The sequence below is a fragment of the Rhincodon typus genome, chromosome 8 (genome assembly GCF_021869965.1).
Source record: "Rhincodon typus isolate 14 chromosome 8, sRhiTyp1.1, whole genome shotgun sequence".
Taxonomy (NCBI): Eukaryota; Metazoa; Chordata; class Chondrichthyes; order Orectolobiformes; family Rhincodontidae; genus Rhincodon; species Rhincodon typus.
The window spans coordinates 39735562-39743211 of record NC_063339.1 but is presented as its reverse complement, the minus strand read 5'-3'; the positions used below and the strand labels follow the sequence as shown (position 1 = coordinate 39743211).

At 42.4% G+C, this 7650-nt stretch overlaps 1 protein-coding gene across 1 annotated transcript in view; it reads left to right on the top strand.

The window, feature by feature from the left end:
• The first annotated feature begins 269 nt into the window (after positions 1-269).
• The window catches only part of LOC109921371 (SERTA domain-containing protein 2-like), a 51530-nt gene continuing 44149 nt past the window's right edge, over positions 270-7650 (top strand). Inside the window, exon 1 of the mRNA XM_048600560.1 lies at positions 270-523. The gene's annotated coding sequence lies outside the window, so the exon portion shown is untranslated. The remainder of the gene's footprint in view (positions 524-7650) is intronic.

Genomic DNA, 7650 nt, shown 5'->3' with positions numbered 1-7650 from the left:
TGCGAAGAGATACAGCTCCCGGATCACATCCAGTACAATGCACCCTGTCAATGGTTAAGGAGCAGCCCACGTTTCCGGTTGCTCGGCGGGCGAGCACGCGCTGCCTTGCGACACACACTCCCTCTCCCTGATTGGTCAGAATGCGGGGCGGGCCAACCACTGATACCAGCCGTTAACCAATAACCGATCGGCTCTTGTTGCCCGGACGACGTTTCCCTCCAATGAAGGAGCCCGCACCTGACGAGCTGTCAATCACCGAGTATCTTTCCCGTAGTTTCGACGCTCTGAGCCCTGGAGCGACGAGCCTGGGATTTCGGAGCTTGTTTGCAGCGCAGCTTGTCTGGAAATCTAACGGAGGGCTTTGGAGGCAATCTGCAATGTAGACCCAAAAATGTATTCGGGCGAATGTCTCCGTGACACTGCTTTCCCATGAACATAAAGAAGATCTGTCAAGAATCGGTTTCCCTGCTCAGTCCTCCGTTAGTCGACAGAAGGAAGTTGCAAAAGTCTCCTCTGTATTAAGGTGGGTGTTGGAACTGTAGATAGACATTAGATTGATTTTCTGGTGTGTGAGCATTTCTACAGGATTAGAGATAGAGAAAAATGCGAGGCTTCTTCTAAACATATAACACCATATTTGTGACATTACACACGTCCTAAAATCATCCTAACAGTCATTTGAGGTTCCAGTGCCAAGGTTAACGTGAAGACTTCATTCAGGAAGCTAATATGTCGAGCCTTTTACTCAGTACAATTGCTTACAAAGTGCCCGAGCTGTTTAAAATCGGTGTGATCTGCGGGGAAAGGAACAGTTGTAAACGTTTACTTAACTGACATCGGCCTTCGAAACTACGAGCGTAAAATGAGCTTCATTTTACAATTCCTAACTAATACTTAATCGTACGCTCTTATTCTCTTGCAAATTGTGAAGTTTTTTTGCTAGTTAAACTCTGGCATCTTCTAACATTGTGTTGCTTTTCCAGCCCATCCGACTCCGAAGTGGTTTGGGAGAGAACTGGTTGTTCCGCTTGATTTGATGTACGGGGTCCGCCAGAATGACAGTTTGGCGGATACATGAGTTTGATGTTCAATGTCCCAGTAAAGATTGCCACTTTTCCCCAAATTCAAGAAAGAATAAGGGGCAAAACGAGGATTGGGAAACGTGGGGATTATTTTCTAGACAGATTACGGAAAGGAAAATGAAAAATAAACTCGTACATTGTGCAATACAGAAATGTAAAACGAGTCAATATAATCCAGGAAGGATTCTATTTGATCCTACTCTTTCTTAAATAAATTACTTCAACCAGAGTACAGTACTGGGACTCTGGAATTTGACTGGGTGTTTGTCACGCTTAGGGATTTCAAACTATCTCTTGGTAAAAGGGAAAACAACCTTGTTGGAAAACACGTTTTAAAAAAACTAATTTTAATTTCTTAAGGCGTCTCAAAATGTGCACTGGTTTTCAGTTGGAGTTTCTGGGCCTTTGTCTCGCAGACATGAACGTTGTTTTAACTTCCTTGTCATGATTTTTCACTCGCATTGCAAAGGCTATATTAGCAGAGACGTCCAAGTTAGACTGGTGGATTCCTCTTTTGGGGGGGTGGGGTGCGGGGTGTAGACTTAAAGCTGACACTGGAATTAAGTCTGAAAAACTGGGCAATTGACTGTGAGAGGAGGGGCTGTGGGAGGTGGAGTAAGAAAAAAAAAGCTGAACGTAAACCAAGACGTCCCTCTGAATGGAATGTAAATTTCGTTATGCAACGACAATTTGTATTAATGACATGAGTAAAACTAATTATGACTTATGTATCTATTCTGCACCTTAAGTCTTGTATGAATCTTGACTCAGTGGAAATTTAGATAACCTATAATAATAGAGGTGCAGGCAATCAAGGACTTACCTGCTGATGGTGGGATTTAGAGTGACAGGTACTGTCTTGAAAGTGACGGCTGAAATGATATGGAAGCTAGTATGTTAATGTTTAATACTTTGATATTTTCATTAAAATGAATGGTGCTTCAGGAACATTATGATAAATCAGCCCTCTGGATTAGGTGGATATTAGGTGTGATGCATCTGTATTATGTGACCAAATGTCATGTTGAGGTTTGTCTCTTGTATTCAATCTTCTCAAAAAAGCGATCTTTAAAATCAAACTGACGACATACAGTAAAGCAACACTATGGAGTTGGACCCTTCATGAAAAATGAAAAAAACCCTTGAAACTCAGTACTGCTAATTTCCTAAAGCTATAGATTTATGTAAAACATTTTGTAAGAGTAATGCTACAATTGCCAACTTTTAACATCAAAACATTTTAAATGCAAGTCATCTTTTCTGATGAAGGGTTTAGGCCCGAAACGTCAGCCTTTCTGCTCCTATGATGCTGCTTGGCCTGCTGTGTTCATCCAGCCCTGCACCTTGTTGTCTCATGGTTATAATGCTTTACTCTTTTACAACCTATTAAACGTCATTTTGCATGGCACATACCTGCACTGAAATATGCATCAGTACAAAATTGGTACTCCATTATTTTTTTTTCTTGGCTCAAATACCATTTTAGCATTACAGTTTATCTGGGAATTCACAAGTAGAACACCATGTAGGTGCTCATAATACTTTTGATTTAAACAAATCAACTGCGCACAACCACTTTTGTGAATTAGATATAGTAAGAACTGCCAGTGCTGGAGTCAGAGATAACACAGTGTGGAGCCGGAGGAACACAGCAGGTCAGGCAGCATCAGATGAGTAGGAAAGTTGACGTTTCGGGTCGGGACCCTTCTTCAGAAATTTCTGAAGAAGGGTCCTGACCCGAAACATCAACTTTCCTACTCCTCTGATGCTGTCTGACGTGCTGTGTTCCTCCAGCTCTACACTTTTGTGAATTAGTTGCTTGTAGATAATCTTTAAATCTGTTACAACACCATGACTTGTTGGTATTTTTATGTATAATGTAAGAACGTACATAAGATCTATAGTAGCATTTAGGATTCTGGATGGATAAATTAAGGTGGACTATATTGTTCGGTTAATTTGATACAGTCAGGTGGTGAAGAAGGAGACCAGAATGAAATCTTTACTCAGTTTTAGATTTATTTGCAAAGTGAGACATTACAGATGCATAGCTCCTAACTCTGCAGCCCACCACCAGTGTCAATAAATATCCCTTGATACTCATTTAAATATCAATAACATTTTTAAAAAAAGATCAGGAGTGTGAAGCTTAAGTATAATCAAAACATGAGGAGTAGCCCCATTAAATAATGTAGAAGTGGCTGCCACCTTGTACATCTCTTTGAAGAAGAGTTCCTATTTGGATACGTTGTAGCACACCTCTGGGGCAGGTGGAATTAAACCCAAACCTCTTACCCAGAGGTAGGGATGCCTAAGACCCTCAAAGACAAGAACATTTCCTCTTAAAAAAAGTTTTAATCAGCCTGTTCGCAGTTGCTAAGATGTGTCTCTGCAGCAGGTGGGACTTGTCCATACATAGGGATACTTCTACTGTGCCACAAATCCCTCAAAGGCAAGCACGTCTCTTCATATGCACGCAATTATTACCTAATAAGTACTCCCTGACGTGTATATACTTAATTTACACATCTTTATGGCATCTTGAGATCAGAGCGTATGGCCTCAGCAAAGCTAAAATAAATGAGTAAGTTTGACCATTTGTATTACTTCTATGTGGAGCTTCTGTTGCAATGGGTTTCTGCTTGTGTTATTGTGTATTGTTTGTCTCAACATAAACCCTACAATGATCTTAAATCACAAATTTATTTTCTGTAATCTATCGCTAAACAAAAATATTTGAAGATTTTAATTGCTATTTGATTGTTTAAGTTGTGTTTTCCAGAATGATTTTAAAACAGCCAGCTATTTGGAACAAAATTATCACAAATATTTTGTACTACTAAAACATTCTATTCTTTTAACTTGACCAGAAAGAAGGTGTAGAGAATATCTAATTGAGATTGAATCACTTTATTCAGTACTATATTAATAAATAGAGGTACCATAGTCTTGGTAACAGTGACTATACTTCAAAACTATAATTTGCTGTGAAAATCTTTGGCACAGAAATCGAGTGCTGGAGAAACACAGTATCGTTGAGAGAAAAAAAACCAGTTAACATTTCAAGCCCACTGACTGTTTGTTTGTTTGTTTGTCAGAACCGCTTCCTTCAGAACCTGAGAGATTCTGACGAAAGGTAACTGGGCTTGAAATGTTAAGAGATAACAAGGTGTAGAGCTGGATGAACACAGCAGGCCAAGCAGCATCATAGGAGCAGGAAGGCTGACGTTTCGGGCCGAGACCCTTCATCAGAAATGGGGGAGGGGAAGGGGGTTCTGAAATAAATAGGGAGAGAGGGGGAGGCGGATAGAAGATGGATAGAGGAGAAGATAGGTGGAGAGGAAACAGACAGGTCAAAGAGGCGGGGATGGAGCCAGTAAAGGTGAGTATAGGTGGGGAGGTAGGGAGGAGATTGGTCAGTCCAGGGAGGACGGACAAGTCAAGGGGGCGGGATGAGGTTAGTAGGTAAGAAATAGGGGTGTGGCTTGAGGTGGGAGGAGTGGATAGGTGGGAGGAAGAACAAGTTAGGGAGGCGGGGACAAGCTGGGCTGGTTTTGGGATGTGGTAGAGGGAGGGGAGATTTTGAAGCTTGTGAAATCCACATTGATACCATTGGGCTGCAGGGTTCCCAAGCGGAATATGAGTTGCTGTTCCTGCAACCTTCGGGTGGCATCGTTGTGGCACTGCAGGAGGCCCAGGATGGACATGTCGTCTGAGGAATGGGAGGGGGAGTTGAAATGGTTCGCGACTGGGAGGTTCAGTTGTTTATTGCGAACCAAGCGTAGGTGTTCTGCAAAGCGGTCCCCGAGCCTCCGCTTGGTTTCCCCGATGTAGAGGCCACAACGGGTACAGCGGATGCAGTATACCACATTGGCAGATGTGCAGGTGAACATCTGCTTGATGTGGAAAGTCTTCTTGGGGCCTGGGATGGTGGTGAGGGAGGAGGTATGGGGGCAGGTCTAGCACTTCCTGCGGTTGCAGGGAAAAGTGCCGGGTGTGATGGGGCTGGAGGGGAGTGTGGAGCGGACAAGGGAGTCACGGAGAGAGTGGTCCCTCCGGAAAGCAGATAAGGGTGGGGAGGGAAAGATGTCTTTGGTGGTGGGGTCGGATTGCAGATGGCGGAAGTGTCGGAGGATGATGCGTTGGATCCGGAGGTTGGTGCGGTGGTACGTGAGGACGAGGGGGATTCTTCTTTGGTTGTTATTGCGGGGATGGGGTGTGAGGGATGAGTTGCAGGAAATGTGGGAGACACGGTTGAGGGCGTTCTCGACCACTGACGGGGTGGAAGTTGCGGTTCTTGAAAAACGAGGACATCTGAGATGTACGGGAGTGGAATGCCTCATCCTGGGAGCAGATGCGGCGGAAGCGAAGGAATTGGGAATAGGGGATGGCATTTTTGCAGGAAGGTGGGTGGGAGGAGGTGTATTCTAGGTAGCTGTGGGAGTCGGTGGGCTTGAAATGGATATCGGTTTCTAGGTGGTTGCCCGAGATGGAGACAGAGAGGTCCCGGAAGGAGAGAGAGGTATTAGAGATGGTCCAGGTGGACTAAAGGTTGGGGTGGAAGGTGTTGGTGAAGTGGATGAACCGTTCGAGCTCCTCGTGGGAGCACGAGGCGGCGCCGATACAGTCATCAATGTAACGGAGGAAGAGGTGGGGTTTAGGGCCAGTGTAGGTACGGAAGAGGGATTGTTCCATGTAACCTACAAAGAGGCAGGCATAGCTTGGGCCCATGCAGGTACCCATGGCCACCCCCTTTGTCTGTAGGAAGTGGGAGGAATTGAAAGAGAAGTTGTTGAGGGTGAGGACGAGTTCGGCTAAGTGGATGAGGGTGTCAGTGGAGGGGGACTGGTCGGGCCTGCGGGACAGGAAGAAGCGGAGGGCCTTTAGGCCATCTGTATGGGGAATGCAGGTGTATATACAAGTTCAAGTTCTTTTTCATTTATTTTCTTTAATTGCCAGAGAATTGTTCCCTGGTTAAACAAAGTGATCTGAATTATGGAATGCACTAATAGAAAGAATCAGTAGAATTATTTTCATTTATTAAAGTGGCTTAGTGACATGCTGATAAAGTGGGATCTGATAATTGGCTGGGGCGGGGGGAGATATAATCGAAGAACTAAACTTTGGAGATGATTCAAACATCTCCAAACATTTCCATACATCTAATGCTTTATACTGAAAATGTTGACTAGTTTACTAATGTTTACTAATGGAATGAACACCACAGATAAATGAAAATTGGTACTTCAAGTTATTTGTTTCTGTAAGCTTTTGTATGAGTTCCACTAATGTTCTTGATAACGTAACCAGTTTCAGATCCTTGCATGAAATGGTGAATAAACATCACCAGAAAATGGTTGTTTGATGAACTTGAATATATGTTTTGATAAACTAATAGCTATAGTCGCCGACCTGTAGAATTGTAGAATGTCACAGTACCAGTGGTCATGTTTATCACGTCAGTTTTTCTCCATATAAACCACAAAGTCAAATCCTATTCTCCTGCTCGATTCCCATATCATTTAATATTTCTATTCATAAACAAAACTACTTAATCTTCTTAACTGACTGCTTCAATAACAGTTTATGGTGGAGAATTTACATTCTTGCACACTCTGTCTAAAGATATTCTTTTCTAACATTTTCTCCATCTTGTGGTTGTCTTAAATTTCTGCATTCGCATTGGAATCTTACTAACAAGTGGGAAAATAATCACACTGTTTATCTTATCATAATCTTGAGCGTCTCCATCAAATGAACCCTGAAACTTCCAAGTAGTAGTTGAATTAAAACCTGTTCTCTTGGTCCCAGAAAGACTTGCATTCAGTTAGCACCTTTCACATCCTCACAGATTCATAAATATTTTACAGCCATTAAAATATTTTTTGTGATGTTTGTAATGTAAGAAACACAGCAACTAATTTATACAAGTGTTCCCAAAAACATACAAAAACAGAAATATGCAATTTTTTTTTAGTTGTGTTGGCTGAAGGATTAACATCAGTCACATCATTGGAGAAAACTCCCTTGCTCTTCCTCGAATAACACCACAAAACTTTTTACATCGACTTGAGAAGCCAGACAGGGACTTTGTTTAATGTTTCAATTTGAAAGACAACACAACCCTCCTTGGGACAACACTGAAGTGTCCATTTGAAATTTGTGTTAAGGTCTCTTTATTTGGATTTAAATCTACAACCTTCTGTTTCAGAACTGAAGTGCCTTTACAGAGTCTTGGTTGTCATCTAACCCCACTTGACTTCCTAGCTGCATGTTAGCTAATATTGTAAATGGTTTCCTCTCTTCTGGTACTCTCCTTTCTATTCAAAACAGTCATTCTTAACTCCTGGTCTTTGCAAAATTCTCCTCCATTTCTGAATTTATTTTTCTCTCAAGACCTTGAATGATTTGTTCTCTTCCCAATCTCATTCTACCTTTCCAGAAAATTTTTGTTTAAACCTTTGGACTCCGGAGATAGTAGGAACTGCAGATGCTGGAGAATCTGAGCTACCGAGGTGTACAGCTGGATGAACACAGCAGGCCAAGCAGCATCAGAGGAGCAGGAAAG